This window comes from Ptychodera flava, chromosome 12 (assembly GCF_041260155.1).
Source record: "Ptychodera flava strain L36383 chromosome 12, AS_Pfla_20210202, whole genome shotgun sequence".
NCBI classification, from domain to species: Eukaryota; Metazoa; Hemichordata; class Enteropneusta; family Ptychoderidae; genus Ptychodera; species Ptychodera flava.
This window is the reverse complement of record NC_091939.1, coordinates 4,267,543-4,280,309: the sequence shown is the minus strand read 5'-3', so window position 1 is coordinate 4,280,309 and position 12,767 is coordinate 4,267,543. Positions and strand designations below refer to the sequence as shown.

General features: G+C 41.2%; 25 non-coding genes and 1 pseudogene across 25 annotated transcripts; all 26 read right to left on the bottom strand.

Moving 5' to 3' along the window:
• Nucleotides 1-184: 184 nt before the first annotated feature.
• On the bottom strand, nt 185-291 carry LOC139146881 (5S ribosomal RNA; annotated as a pseudogene).
• Nucleotides 292-669: 378 nt separating this feature from the next.
• On the bottom strand, nt 670-788 carry LOC139146399 (5S ribosomal RNA). The gene has a single exon (XR_011555151.1). It is a non-coding gene; the product is annotated as a 5S ribosomal RNA (ribosomal RNA).
• A 379-nt stretch (nt 789-1,167) lies between these two features.
• On the bottom strand, nt 1,168-1,286 carry LOC139146398 (5S ribosomal RNA). Its single transcript, XR_011555150.1, has one exon. It is a non-coding gene; the product is annotated as a 5S ribosomal RNA (ribosomal RNA).
• A 377-nt stretch (nt 1,287-1,663) lies between these two features.
• Nucleotides 1,664-1,782, bottom strand: LOC139146397 (5S ribosomal RNA). The gene has a single exon (XR_011555149.1). It is a non-coding gene; the product is annotated as a 5S ribosomal RNA (ribosomal RNA).
• A 377-nt stretch (nt 1,783-2,159) lies between these two features.
• Nucleotides 2,160-2,278, bottom strand: LOC139146395 (5S ribosomal RNA). Its single transcript, XR_011555148.1, has one exon. It is a non-coding gene; the product is annotated as a 5S ribosomal RNA (ribosomal RNA).
• A 379-nt stretch (nt 2,279-2,657) lies between these two features.
• On the bottom strand, nt 2,658-2,776 carry LOC139146394 (5S ribosomal RNA). The gene has a single exon (XR_011555147.1). It is a non-coding gene; the product is annotated as a 5S ribosomal RNA (ribosomal RNA).
• Nucleotides 2,777-3,155: 379 nt separating this feature from the next.
• Nucleotides 3,156-3,274, bottom strand: LOC139146907 (5S ribosomal RNA). Its single transcript, XR_011555613.1, has one exon. It is a non-coding gene; the product is annotated as a 5S ribosomal RNA (ribosomal RNA).
• A 379-nt stretch (nt 3,275-3,653) lies between these two features.
• Nucleotides 3,654-3,772, bottom strand: LOC139146906 (5S ribosomal RNA). The gene has a single exon (XR_011555612.1). It is a non-coding gene; the product is annotated as a 5S ribosomal RNA (ribosomal RNA).
• A 380-nt stretch (nt 3,773-4,152) lies between these two features.
• Nucleotides 4,153-4,271, bottom strand: LOC139146903 (5S ribosomal RNA). The gene has a single exon (XR_011555609.1). It is a non-coding gene; the product is annotated as a 5S ribosomal RNA (ribosomal RNA).
• A 378-nt stretch (nt 4,272-4,649) lies between these two features.
• Nucleotides 4,650-4,767, bottom strand: LOC139146455 (5S ribosomal RNA). Its single transcript, XR_011555204.1, has one exon. It is a non-coding gene; the product is annotated as a 5S ribosomal RNA (ribosomal RNA).
• A 379-nt stretch (nt 4,768-5,146) lies between these two features.
• LOC139146895 (5S ribosomal RNA) lies at nt 5,147-5,265 on the bottom strand. The gene has a single exon (XR_011555603.1). It is a non-coding gene; the product is annotated as a 5S ribosomal RNA (ribosomal RNA).
• A 376-nt stretch (nt 5,266-5,641) lies between these two features.
• LOC139146883 (5S ribosomal RNA) lies at nt 5,642-5,760 on the bottom strand. The gene has a single exon (XR_011555601.1). It is a non-coding gene; the product is annotated as a 5S ribosomal RNA (ribosomal RNA).
• A 377-nt stretch (nt 5,761-6,137) lies between these two features.
• On the bottom strand, nt 6,138-6,256 carry LOC139146870 (5S ribosomal RNA). The gene has a single exon (XR_011555594.1). It is a non-coding gene; the product is annotated as a 5S ribosomal RNA (ribosomal RNA).
• A 375-nt stretch (nt 6,257-6,631) lies between these two features.
• On the bottom strand, nt 6,632-6,749 carry LOC139146788 (5S ribosomal RNA). Its single transcript, XR_011555517.1, has one exon. It is a non-coding gene; the product is annotated as a 5S ribosomal RNA (ribosomal RNA).
• A 375-nt stretch (nt 6,750-7,124) lies between these two features.
• Nucleotides 7,125-7,243, bottom strand: LOC139146858 (5S ribosomal RNA). Its single transcript, XR_011555583.1, has one exon. It is a non-coding gene; the product is annotated as a 5S ribosomal RNA (ribosomal RNA).
• Nucleotides 7,244-7,622: 379 nt separating this feature from the next.
• On the bottom strand, nt 7,623-7,740 carry LOC139146786 (5S ribosomal RNA). The gene has a single exon (XR_011555515.1). It is a non-coding gene; the product is annotated as a 5S ribosomal RNA (ribosomal RNA).
• Nucleotides 7,741-8,119: 379 nt separating this feature from the next.
• Nucleotides 8,120-8,238, bottom strand: LOC139146846 (5S ribosomal RNA). The gene has a single exon (XR_011555572.1). It is a non-coding gene; the product is annotated as a 5S ribosomal RNA (ribosomal RNA).
• A 378-nt stretch (nt 8,239-8,616) lies between these two features.
• LOC139146834 (5S ribosomal RNA) lies at nt 8,617-8,735 on the bottom strand. The gene has a single exon (XR_011555560.1). It is a non-coding gene; the product is annotated as a 5S ribosomal RNA (ribosomal RNA).
• A 375-nt stretch (nt 8,736-9,110) lies between these two features.
• On the bottom strand, nt 9,111-9,229 carry LOC139146822 (5S ribosomal RNA). The gene has a single exon (XR_011555549.1). It is a non-coding gene; the product is annotated as a 5S ribosomal RNA (ribosomal RNA).
• Nucleotides 9,230-9,608: 379 nt separating this feature from the next.
• On the bottom strand, nt 9,609-9,727 carry LOC139146810 (5S ribosomal RNA). Its single transcript, XR_011555538.1, has one exon. It is a non-coding gene; the product is annotated as a 5S ribosomal RNA (ribosomal RNA).
• A 378-nt stretch (nt 9,728-10,105) lies between these two features.
• Nucleotides 10,106-10,223, bottom strand: LOC139146780 (5S ribosomal RNA). Its single transcript, XR_011555509.1, has one exon. It is a non-coding gene; the product is annotated as a 5S ribosomal RNA (ribosomal RNA).
• Nucleotides 10,224-10,599: 376 nt separating this feature from the next.
• LOC139146783 (5S ribosomal RNA) lies at nt 10,600-10,717 on the bottom strand. Its single transcript, XR_011555512.1, has one exon. It is a non-coding gene; the product is annotated as a 5S ribosomal RNA (ribosomal RNA).
• A 379-nt stretch (nt 10,718-11,096) lies between these two features.
• On the bottom strand, nt 11,097-11,214 carry LOC139146779 (5S ribosomal RNA). The gene has a single exon (XR_011555508.1). It is a non-coding gene; the product is annotated as a 5S ribosomal RNA (ribosomal RNA).
• Nucleotides 11,215-11,590: 376 nt separating this feature from the next.
• Nucleotides 11,591-11,709, bottom strand: LOC139146799 (5S ribosomal RNA). The gene has a single exon (XR_011555527.1). It is a non-coding gene; the product is annotated as a 5S ribosomal RNA (ribosomal RNA).
• Nucleotides 11,710-12,087: 378 nt separating this feature from the next.
• On the bottom strand, nt 12,088-12,206 carry LOC139146787 (5S ribosomal RNA). Its single transcript, XR_011555516.1, has one exon. It is a non-coding gene; the product is annotated as a 5S ribosomal RNA (ribosomal RNA).
• Nucleotides 12,207-12,584: 378 nt separating this feature from the next.
• On the bottom strand, nt 12,585-12,703 carry LOC139146775 (5S ribosomal RNA). Its single transcript, XR_011555505.1, has one exon. It is a non-coding gene; the product is annotated as a 5S ribosomal RNA (ribosomal RNA).
• Nucleotides 12,704-12,767: the final 64 nt, after the last annotated feature.

Genomic DNA, 12,767 nt, shown 5'->3' with positions numbered 1-12,767 from the left:
GAATACATGTTGGAAGTATAAAAAATAAATTGGTATGGTCGTAGAAATGGACCAAATATGACTATTTGTCGTGCAACTCTGGCAATACATTTTCTCAAGTAAAATTTCAATATTTGAGCGACACACGCGGACTCAAAACTCAGTTTGGAGACTTATTTAAGTCAGAAAAAAATAAAATGAATGAAGCCTACAACACGTGGTATTCCCATCCAAGTACTAACCACGCCCAACGTAGCTTAACTTCGGTGATCGGACGAGAACCGGTGTGTTCTACGTGGTATGGTCGTAGGCGATCGTACAAGTTATTTTAGCCCATCTGAAATGAAGCCACCACCGCGTCAAGAAGCGACTCGGCCCTCAGACTTGACGAAAGAGTGATAGAGTTTTCATATTGTTTTCATTCATTTCTGCCACACTCTTGTTGGACCTTCATATGGCACCTACCTGTACATAATAAATCCAACGCTTTGGATATTATGGGATTGAATACATGTTGGAAGTATAAAAATAAAATTGGTATGGTCGTAGAAATGGACCAAATATGACTATTTTGTCGTGCAACTCTGGCAATACATTTTCTCAAGTAAAATTTCAATATTTGAGCGACACACGCGGACTCAAAACTCAGTTTGGAGACTTATTTAAGTCAGAAAAAAATAAAATGAATGAAGCCTACAACACGTGGTATTCCCAGGCGGTCACCCATCCAAGTACTAACCACGCCCAACGTAGCTTAACTTCGGTGATCGGACGAGAACCGGTGTGTTCTACGTGGTATGGTCGTAGGCGATCGTACAAGTTATTTTAGCCCATCTGAAATGAAGCCACCACCGCGTCAAGAAGCGACTCGGCCCTCAGACTTGACGAAAGAGTGATAGAGTTTTCATATTGTTTTCATTCATTTCTGCCACACTCTTGTTGGACCTTCATATGGCACCTACCTGTACATAATAAATCCAACGCTTTGGATATTATGGGATTGAATACATGTTGGAAGTATAAAAAATAAAATTGGTATGGTCGTAGAAATGGACCAAATATGACTATTTTGTCGTGCAACTCTGGCAATACATTTTCTCAAGTAAAATTTCAATATTTGAGCGACACACGCGGACTCAAAACTCAGTTTGGAGACTTATTTAAGTCAGAAAAAAATAAAATGAATGAAGCCTACAACACGTGGTATTCCCAGGCGGTCACCCATCCAAGTACTAACCACGCCCAACGTAGCTTAACTTCGGTGATCGGACGAGAACCGGTGTGTTCTACGTGGTATGGTCGTAGGCGATCGTACAAGTTATTTTAGCCCATCTGAAATGAAGCCACCACCGCGTCAAGAAGCGACTCGGCCCTCAGACTTGACGAAAGAGTGATAGAGTTTTCATATTGTTTTCATTCATTTCTGCCACACTCTTGTTGGACCTTCATATGGCACCTACCTGTACATAATAAATCCAACGCTTTGGATATTATGGGATTGAATACATGTTGGAAGTATAAAAATAAAATTGGTATGGTCGTAGAAATGGACCAAATATGACTATTTTGTCGTGCAACTCTGGCAATACATTTTCTCAAGTAAAATTTCAATATTTGAGCGACACACGCGGACTCAAAACTCAGTTGGAGACTTATTTAAGTCAGAAAAAAATAAAATGAATGAAGCCTACAACACGTGGTATTCCCAGGCGGTCACCCATCCAAGTACTAACCACGCCCAACGTAGCTTAACTTCGGTGATCGGACGAGAACCGGTGTGTTCTACGTGGTATGGTCGTAGGCGATCGTACAAGTTATTTTAGCCATCTGAAATGAAGCCACCACCGCGTCAAGAAGCGACTCGGCCCTCAGACTTGACGAAAGAGTGATAGAGTTTTCATATTGTTTTCATTCATTTCTGCCACACTCTTGTTGGACCTTCATATGGCACCTACCTGTACATAATAAATCCAACGCTTTGGATATTATGGGATTGAATACATGTTGGAAGTATAAAAAATAAAATTGGTATGGTCGTAGAAATGGACCAATATGACTATTTTGTCGTGCAACTCTGGCAATACATTTTCTCAAGTAAAATTTCAATATTTGAGCGACACACGCGGACTCAAAACTCAGTTTGGAGACTTATTTAAGTCAGAAAAAAATAAAATGAATGAAGCCTACAACACGTGGTATTCCCAGGCGGTCACCCATCCAAGTACTAACCACGCCCAACGTAGCTTAACTTCGGTGATCGGACGAGAACCGGTGTGTTCTACGTGGTATGGTCGTAGGCGATCGTACAAGTTATTTTAGCCCATCTGAAATGAAGCCACCACCGCGTCAAGAAGCGACTCGGCCCTCAGACTTGACGAAAGAGTGATAGAGTTTTCATATTGTTTTCATTCATTTCTGCCACACTCTTGTTGGACCTTCATATGGCAACCTACCTGTACATAATAAATCCAACGCTTTGGATATTATGGGATTGAATACATGTTGGAAGTATAAAAAATAAAATTGGATGGTCGTAGAAATGGACCAAATATGACTATTTTGTCGTGCAACTCTGGCAATACATTTTCTCAAGTAAAATTTCAATATTTGAGCGACACACGCGGACTCAAAACTCAGTTTGGAGACTTATTTAAGTCAGAAAAAAATAAAATGAATGAAGCCTACAACACGTGGTATTCCCAGGCGGTCACCCATCCAAGTACTAACCACGCCCAACGTAGCTTAACTTCGGTGATCGGACGAGAACCGGTGTGTTCTACGTGGTATGGTCGTAGGCGATCGTACAAGTTATTTTAGCCCATCTGAAATGAAGCCACCACCGCGTCAAGAAGCGACTCGGCCCTCAGACTTGACGAAAGAGTGATAGAGTTTTCATATTGTTTTCATTCATTTCTGCCACACTCTTGTTGGACCTTCATATGGCACCTACCTGTACATAATAAATCCAACGCTTTGGATATTATGGGATTGAATACATGTTGGAAGTATAAAAAATAAAATTGGTATGGTCGTAGAAATGGACCAAATATGACTATTTTGTCGTGCAACTCTGGCAATACATTTTCTCAAGTAAAATTTCAATATTTGAGCGACACACGCGGACTCAAAACTCAGTTTGGAGACTTATTTAAGTCAGAAAAAAATAAAATGAATGAAGCCTACAACACGTGGTATTCCCAGGCGGTCACCCATCCAAGTACTAACCACGCCCAACGTAGCTTAACTTCGGTGATCGGACGAGAACCGGTGTGTTCTACGTGGTATGGTCGTAGGCGATCGTACAAGTTATTTTAGCCCATCTGAAATGAAGCCACCACCGCGTCAAGAAGCGACTCGGCCCTCAGACTTGACGAAAGAGTGATAGAGTTTTCATATTGTTTTCATTCATTTCTGCCACACTCTTGTTGGACCTTCATATGGCACCTACCTGTACATAATAAATCCAACGCTTTGGATATTATGGGATTGAATACATGTTGGAAGTATAAAAAATAAAATTGGTATGGTCGTAGAAATGGACCAAATATGACTATTTTGTCGTGCAACTCTGGCAATACATTTTCTCAAGTAAAATTTCAATATTTGAGCGACACACGCGGACTCAAAACTCAGTTTGGAGACTTATTTAAGTCAGAAAAAAATAAAATGAATGAAGCCTACAACACGTGGTATTCCCAGGCGGTCACCCATCCAAGTACTAACCACGCCCAACGTAGCTTAACTTCGGTGATCGGACGAGAACCGGTGTGTTCTACGTGGTATGGTCGTAGGCGATCGTACAAGTTATTTTAGCCCATCTGAAATGAAGCCACCACCGCGTCAAGAAGCGACTCGGGCCCTCAGACTTGACGAAAGAGTGATAGAGTTTTCATATTGTTTTCATTCATTTCTGCCACACTCTTGTTGGACCTTCATATGGCACCTACCTGTACATAATAAATCCAACGCTTTGGATATTATGGGATTGAATACATGTTGGAAGTATAAAAAATAAAATTGGTATGGTCGTAGAAATGGACCAAATATGACTATTTTGTCGTGCAACTCTGGCAATACATTTTCTCAAGTAAAATTTCAATATTTGAGCGACACACGCGGACTCAAAACTCAGTTTGGAGACTTATTTAAGTCAGAAAAAAATAAAATGAATGAAGCCTACAACACGTGGTATTCCCAGGCGGTCACCCATCCAAGTACTAACCACGCCCAACGTAGCTTAACTTCGGTGATCGGACGAGAACCGGTGTGTTCTACGTGGTATGGTCGTAGGCGATCGTACAAGTTATTTTAGCCCATCTGAAATGAAGCCACCACCGCGTCAAGAAGCGACTCGGCCCTCAGACTTGACGAAAGAGTGATAGAGTTTTCATATTGTTTTCATTCATTTCTGCCACACTCTTGTTGGACCTTCATATGGCACCTACCTGTACATAATAAATCCAACGCTTTGGATATTATGGGATTGAATACATGTTGGAAGTATAAAAAATAAAATTGGTATGGTCGTAGAAATGGACCAAATATGACTATTTTGTCGTGCAACTCTGGCAATACATTTTCTCAGTAAAATTTCAATATTTGAGCGACACACGCGGACTCAAAACTCAGTTTGGAGACTTATTTAAGTCAGAAAAAAATAAAATGAATGAAGCCTACAACACGTGGTATTCCCAGGCGGTCACCCATCAAGTACTAACCACGCCCAACGTAGCTTAACTTCGGTGATCGGACGAGAACCGGTGTGTTCTACGTGGTATGGTCGTAGGCGATCGTACAAGTTATTTTAGCCCATCTGAAATGAAGCCACCACCGCGTCAAGAAGCGACTCGGCCCTCAGACTTGACGAAAGAGTGATAGAGTTTTCATATTGTTTTCATTCATTTCTGCCACACTCTTGTTGGACCTTCATATGGCACCTACCTGTACATAATAAATCCAACGCTTTGGATATTATGGGATTGAATACATGTTGGAAGTATAAAAAATAAAATTGGTATGGTCGTAGAAATGGACCAAATATGACTATTTTGTCGTGCAACTCTGGCAATACATTTTCTCAAGTAAAATTTCAATATTTGAGCGACACACGCGGACTCAAAACTCAGTTTGGAGACTTATTTAAGTCAGAAAAAAATAAAATGAATGAAGCCTACAACACGTGGTATTCCCAGGCGGTCACCCATCCAAGTACTAACCACGCCCAACGTAGCTTAACTTCGGTGATCGGACGAGAACCGGTGTGTTCTACGTGGTATGGTCGTAGGCGATCGTACAAGTTATTTTAGCCCATCTGAATGAAGCCACCACCGCGTCAAGAAGCGACTCGGCCCTCAGACTTGACGAAAGAGTGATAGAGTTTTCATATTGTTTTCATTCATTTCTGCCACACTCTTGTTGGACCTTCATATGGCACCTACCTGTACATAATAAATCCAACGCTTGGATATTATGGGATTGAATACATGTTGGAAGTATAAAAAATAAAATTGGTATGGTCGTAGAAATGGACCAAATATGACTATTTTGTCGTGCAACTCTGGCAATACATTTTCTCAAGTAAAATTTCAATATTTGAGCGACACACGCGGACTCAAAACTCAGTTTGGAGACTTATTTAAGTCAGAAAAAATAAAATGAATGAAGCCTACAACACGTGGTATTCCCAGGCGGTCACCCATCCAAGTACTAACCACGCCCAACGTAGCTTAACTTCGGTGATCGGACGAGAACCGGTGTGTTCTACGTGGTATGGTCGTAGGCGATCGTACAAGTTATTTTAGCCCATCTGAAATGAAGCCACCACCGCGTCAAGAAGCGACTCGGCCCTCAGACTTGACGAAAGAGTGATAGAGTTTTCATATTGTTTTCATTCATTTCTGCCACACTCTTGTTGGACCTTCATATGGCACCTACCTGTACATAATAAATCCAACGCTTTGGATATTATGGGATTGAATACATGTTGGAAGTATAAAAAATAAATTGGTATGGTCGTAGAAATGGACCAAATATGACTATTTTGTCGTGCAACTCTGGCAATACATTTTCTCAAGTAAAATTTCAATATTTGAGCGACACACGCGGACTCAAAACTCAGTTGGAGACTTATTTAAGTCAGAAAAAAATAAAATGAATGAAGCCTACAACACGTGGTATTCCCAGGCGGTCACCCATCCAAGTACTAACCACGCCCAACGTAGCTTAACTTCGGTGATCGGACGAGAACCGGTGTGTTCTACGTGGTATGGTCGTAGGCGATCGTACAAGTTATTTTAGCCATCTGAAATGAAGCCACCACCGCGTCAAGAAGCGACTCGGCCCTCAGACTTGACGAAAGAGTGATAGAGTTTTCATATTGTTTCATTCATTTCTGCCACACTCTTGTTGGACCTTCATATGGCACCTACCTGTACATAATAAATCCAACGCTTTGGATATTATGGGATTGAATACATGTTGGAAGTATAAAAAATAAAATTGGTATGGTCGTAGAAATGGACCAAATATGACTATTTTGTCGTGCAACTCTGGCAATACATTTCTCAAGTAAAATTTCAATATTTGAGCGACACACGCGGACTCAAAACTCAGTTTGGAGACTTATTTAAGTCAGAAAAAAAAAAATGAATGAAGCCTACAACACGTGGTATTCCCAGGCGGTCACCCATCCAAGTACTAACCACGCCCAACGTAGCTTAACTTCGGTGATCGGACGAGAACGGTGTGTTCTACGTGGTATGGTCGTAGGCGATCGTACAAGTTATTTTAGCCCATCTGAAATGAAGCCACCACCGCGTCAAGAAGCGACTCGGCCCTCAGACTTGACGAAAGAGTGATAGAGTTTTCATATTGTTTTCATTCATTTCTGCCACACTCTTGTTGGACCTTCATATGGCACCTACCTGTACATAATAAATCCAACGCTTTGGATATTATGGATTGAATACATGTTGGAAGTATAAAAAATAAATTGGTATGGTCGTAGAAATGGACCAAATATGACTATTTTGTCGTGCAACTCTGGCAATACATTTCTCAAGTAAAATTTCAAATTTGAGCGACACACGCGGACTCAAAACTCAGTTTGGAGACTTATTTAAGTCAGAAAAAAATAAAATGAATGAAGCCTACAACACGTGGTATTCCCAGGCGGTCACCCATCCAAGTACTAACCACGCCCAACGTAGCTTAACTTCGGTGATCGGACGAGAACCGGTGTGTTCTACGTGGTATGGTCGTAGGCGATCGTACAAGTTATTTTAGCCCATCTGAAATGAAGCCACCACCGCGTCAAGAAGCGACTCGGCCCTCAGACTTGACGAAAGAGTGATAGAGTTTTCATATTGTTTTCATTCATTTCTGCCACACTCTTGTTGGACCTTCATATGGCACCTACCTGTACATAATAAATCCAACGCTTTGGATATTATGGGATTGAATACATGTTGGAAGTATAAAAAATAAAATTGGTATGGTCGTAGAAATGGACCAAATATGACTATTTTGTCGTGCAACTCTGGCAATACATTTTCTCAAGTAAAATTTCAATATTTGAGCGACACACGCGGACTCAAAACTCAGTTTGGAGACTTATTTAAGTCAGAAAAAAATAAAATGAATGAAGCCTACAACACGTGGTATTCCCAGGCGGTCACCCATCCAAGTACTAACCACGCCCAACGTAGCTTAACTTCGGTGATCGGACGAGAACGGTGTGTTCTACGTGGTATGGTCGTAGGCGATCGTACAAGTTATTTTAGCCCATCTGAAATGAAGCCACCACCGCGTCAAGAAGCGACTCGGCCCTCAGACTTGACGAAAGAGTGATAGAGTTTTCATATTGTTTTCATTCATTTCTGCCACACTCTTGTTGGACCTTCATATGGCACCTACCTGTACATAATAAATCCAACGCTTTGGATATTATGGGATTGAATACATGTTGGAAGTATAAAAAATAAAATTGGTATGGTCGTAGAAATGGACCAAATATGACTATTTTGTCGTGCAACTCTGGCAATACATTTTCTCAAGTAAAATTTCAATATTTGAGCGACACACGCGGACTCAAAACTCAGTTTGGAGACTTATTTAAGTCAGAAAAAAATAAAATGAATGAAGCCTACAACACGTGGTATTCCCAGGCGGTCACCCATCCAAGTACTAACCACGCCCAACGTAGCTTAACTTCGGTGATCGGACGAGAACCGGTGTGTTCTACGTGGTATGGTCGTAGGCGATCGTACAAGTTATTTTAGCCCATCTGAAATGAAGCCACCACCGCGTCAAGAAGCGACTCGGCCCTCAGACTTGACGAAGAGTGATAGAGTTTTCATATTGTTTTCATTCATTTCTGCCACACTCTTGTTGGACCTTCATATGGCACCTACCTGTACATAATAAATCCAACGCTTTGGATATTATGGGATTGAATACATGTTGGAAGTATAAAAAATAAAATTGGTATGGTCGTAGAAATGGACCAAATATGACTATTTTGTCGTGCAACTCTGGCAATACATTTTCTCAAGTAAAATTTCAATATTTGAGCGACACACGCGGACTCAAAACTCAGTTTGGAGACTTATTTAAGTCAGAAAAAAATAAAATGAATGAAGCCTACAACACGTGGTATTCCCAGGCGGTCACCCATCCAAGTACTAACCACGCCCAACGTAGCTTAACTTCGGTGATCGGACGAGAACCGGTGTGTTCTACGTGGTATGGTCGTAGGCGATCGTACAAGTTATTTTAGCCCATCTGAAATGAAGCCACCACCGCGTCAAGAAGCGACTCGCCCTCAGACTTGACGAAAGAGTGATAGAGTTTTCATATTGTTTTCATTCATTTCTGCCACACTCTTGTTGGACCTTCATATGGCACCTACCTGTACATAATAAATCCAACGCTTTGGATATTATGGGATTGAATACATGTTGGAAGTATAAAAATAAAATTGGTATGGTCGTAGAAATGGACCAAATATGACTATTTTGTCGTGCAACTCTGGCAATACATTTTCTCAAGTAAAATTTCAATATTGAGCGACACACGCGGACTCAAAACTCAGTTTGGAGACTTATTTAAGTCAGAAAAAAATAAATGAATGAAGCCTACAACACGTGGTATTCCCAGGCGGTCACCCATCCAAGTACTAACCACGCCCAACGTAGCTTAACTTCGGTGATCGGACGAGAACCGGTGTGTTCTACGTGGTATGGTCGTAGGCGATCGTACAAGTTATTTTAGCCCATCTGAAATGAAGCCACCACCGCGTCAAGAAGCGACTCGGCCCTCAGACTTGACGAAAGAGTGATAGAGTTTTCATATTGTTTTCATTCATTTCTGCCACACTCTTGTTGGACCTTCATATGGCACCTACCTGTACATAATAAATCCAACGCTTTGGATATTATGGGATTGAATACATGTTGGAAGTATAAAAAATAAAATTGGTATGGTCGTAGAAATGGACCAAATATGACTATTTTGTCGTGCAACTCTGGCAATACATTTTCTCAAGTAAAATTTCAATATTTGAGCGACACACGCGGACTCAAAACTCAGTTTGGAGACTTATTTAAGTCAGAAAAAAATAAAATGAATGAAGCCTACAACACGTGGTATTCCCAGGCGGTCACCCATCCAAGTACTAACCACGCCCAACGTAGCTTAACTTCGGTGATCGGACGAGAACCGGTGTGTTCTACGTGGTATGGTCGTAGGCGATCGTACAAGTTATTTTAGCCCATCTGAAATGAAGCCACCACCGCGTCAAGAAGCGACTCGGCCTCAGACTTGACGAAAGAGTGATAGAGTTTTCATATTGTTTTCATTCATTTCTGCCACACTCTTGTTGGACCTTCATATGGCACCTACCTGTACATAATAAATCCAACGCTTTGGATATTATGGGATTGAATACATGTTGGAAGTATAAAAAATAAAATTGGTATGGTCGTAGAAATGGACCAAATATGACTATTTTGTCGTGCAACTCTGGCAATACATTTTCTCAAGTAAAATTTCAATATTTGAGCGACACACGCGGACTCAAAACTCAGTTTGGAGACTTATTTAAGTCAGAAAAAAATAAAATGAATGAAGCCTACAACACGTGGTATTCCCAGGCGGTCACCCATCCAAGTACTAACCACGCCAACGTAGCTTAACTTCGGTGATCGGACGAGAACCGGTGTGTTCTACGTGGTATGGTCGTAGGCGATCGTACAAGTTATTTTAGCCCATCTGAAATGAAGCCACCACCGCGTCAAGAAGCGACTCGGCCCTCAGACTTGACGAAAGAGTGATAGAGTTTTCATATTGTTTTCATTCATTTCTGCCACACTCTTGTTGGACCTTCATATGGCACCTACCTGTACATAATAAATCCAACGCTTTGGATATTATGGGATTGAATACATGTTGGAAGTATAAAAATAAAATTGGTATGGTCGTAGAAATGGACCAAATATGACTATTTTGTCGTGCAACTCTGGCAATACATTTTCTCAAGTAAAATTTCAATATTGAGCGACACACGCGGACTCAAAACTCAGTTTGGAGACTTATTTAAGTCAGAAAAAATAAAAATGATGAAGCCTACAACACGTGGTATTCCCAGGCGGTCACCCATCCAAGTACTAACCACGCCCAACGTAGCTAACTTCGGTGATCGGACGAGAACCGGTGTGTTCTACGTGGTATGGTCGTAGGCGATCGTACAAGTTATTTTTAGCCCATCTGAAATGAAGCCACCACCGCGTCAAGAAGCGACTCGGCCCTCAGACTTGACGAAAGAGTGATAGAGTTTTCATATTGTTTTCATTCATTTCTGCCACACTCTTGTTGGACCTTCATATGGCACCTACCTGTACATAATAAATCCAACGCTTTGGATATTATGGGATTGAATACATGTTGGAAGTATAAAAATAAAATTGGTATGGTCGTAGAAATGGACCAAATATGACTATTTTGTCGTGCAACTCTGGCAATACATTTTCTCAAGTAAAATTTCAATATTTGAGCGACACACGCGGACTCAAAACTCAGTTTGGAGACTTATTTAAGTCAGAAAAAAATAAAATGAATGAAGCCTACAACACGTGGTATTCCCAGGCGGTCACCCATCCAAGTACTAACCACGCCAACGTAGCTTAACTTCGGTGATCGGACGAGAACCGGTGTGTTCTACGTGGTATGGTCGTAGGCGATCGTACAAGTTATTTTAGCCCATCTGAAATGAAGCCACCACCGCGTCAAGAAGCGACTCGGCCCTCAGACTTGACGAAAGAGTGATAGAGTTTTCATATTGTTTTCATTCATTTCTGCCACACTCTTGTTGGACCTTCATATGGCACCTACCTGTACATAATAAATCCAACGCTTGGATATTATGGGATTGAATACATGTTGGAAGTATAAAAAATAAATTGGTATGGTCGTAGAAATGGACCAAATATGACTATTTTGTCGTGCAACTCTGGCAATACATTTTCTCAAGTAAAATTTCAATATTTGAGCGACACACGCGGACTCAAAACTCAGTTTGGAGACTTATTTAAGTCAGAAAAAAATAAATGAATGAAGCCTACAACACGTGGTATTCCCAGGCGGTCACCCATCCAAGTACTAACCACGCCCAACGTAGCTTAACTTCGGTGATCGGACGAGAACCGGTGTGTTCTACGTGGTATGGTCGTAGGCGATCGTACAAGTTATTTTAGCCCATCTGAAATGAAGCCACCACCGCGTCAAGAAGCGACTCGGCCCTCAGACTTGACGAAAGAGTGATAGAGTTTTCATATTGTTTTCATTCATTTCTGCCACACTCTTGTTGGACCTTCATATGGCACCTACCTGTACATAATAAATCCAACGCTTTGGATATTATGGGATTGAATACATGTTGGAAGTATAAAAAATAAAATTGGTATGGTCGTAGAAATGGACCAAATATGACTATTTTGTCGTGCAACTCTGGCAATACATTTTCTCAAGTAAAATTTCAATATTTGAGCGACACACGCGGACTCAAACTCAGTTTGGAGACTTATTTAAGTCAGAAAAAAATAAAATGAATGAAGCCTACAACACGTGGTATTCCCAGGCGGTCACCCATCCAAGTACTAACCACGCCCAACGTAGCTTAACTTCGGTGATCGGACGAGAACCGGTGTGTTCTACGTGGTATGGTCGTAGGCGATCGTACAAGTTATTTTAGCCCATCTGAAATGAAGCCACCACCGCGTCAAGAAGCGACTCGGCCCTCAGACTTGACGAAAGAGTGATAGAGTTTTCATATTGTTTTCATTCATTTCTGCCACACTCTTGTTGGACCTTCATATGGCACCTACCTGTACATAATAAATCCAACGCTTTGGATATTATGGGATTGAATACATGTTGGAAGTATAAAAAATAAAATTGGTATGGTCGTAGAAATGGACCAAATATGACTATTTTGTCGTGCAACTCTGGCAATACATTTTCTCAAGTAAAATTTCAATATTTGAGCGACACACGCGGACTCAAAACTCAGTTTGGAGACTTATTTAAGTCAGAAAAAATAAAATGAATGAAGCCTACAACACGTGGTATTCCCAGGCGGTCACCCATCCAAGTACTAACCACGCCCAACGTAGCTTAACTTCGGTGATCGGACGAGAACCGGTGTGTTCTACGTGGTATGGTCGTAGGCGATCGTACAAGTTATTTTAGCCCATCTGAAATGAAGCCACCACCGCGTCAAGAAGCGACTCGGC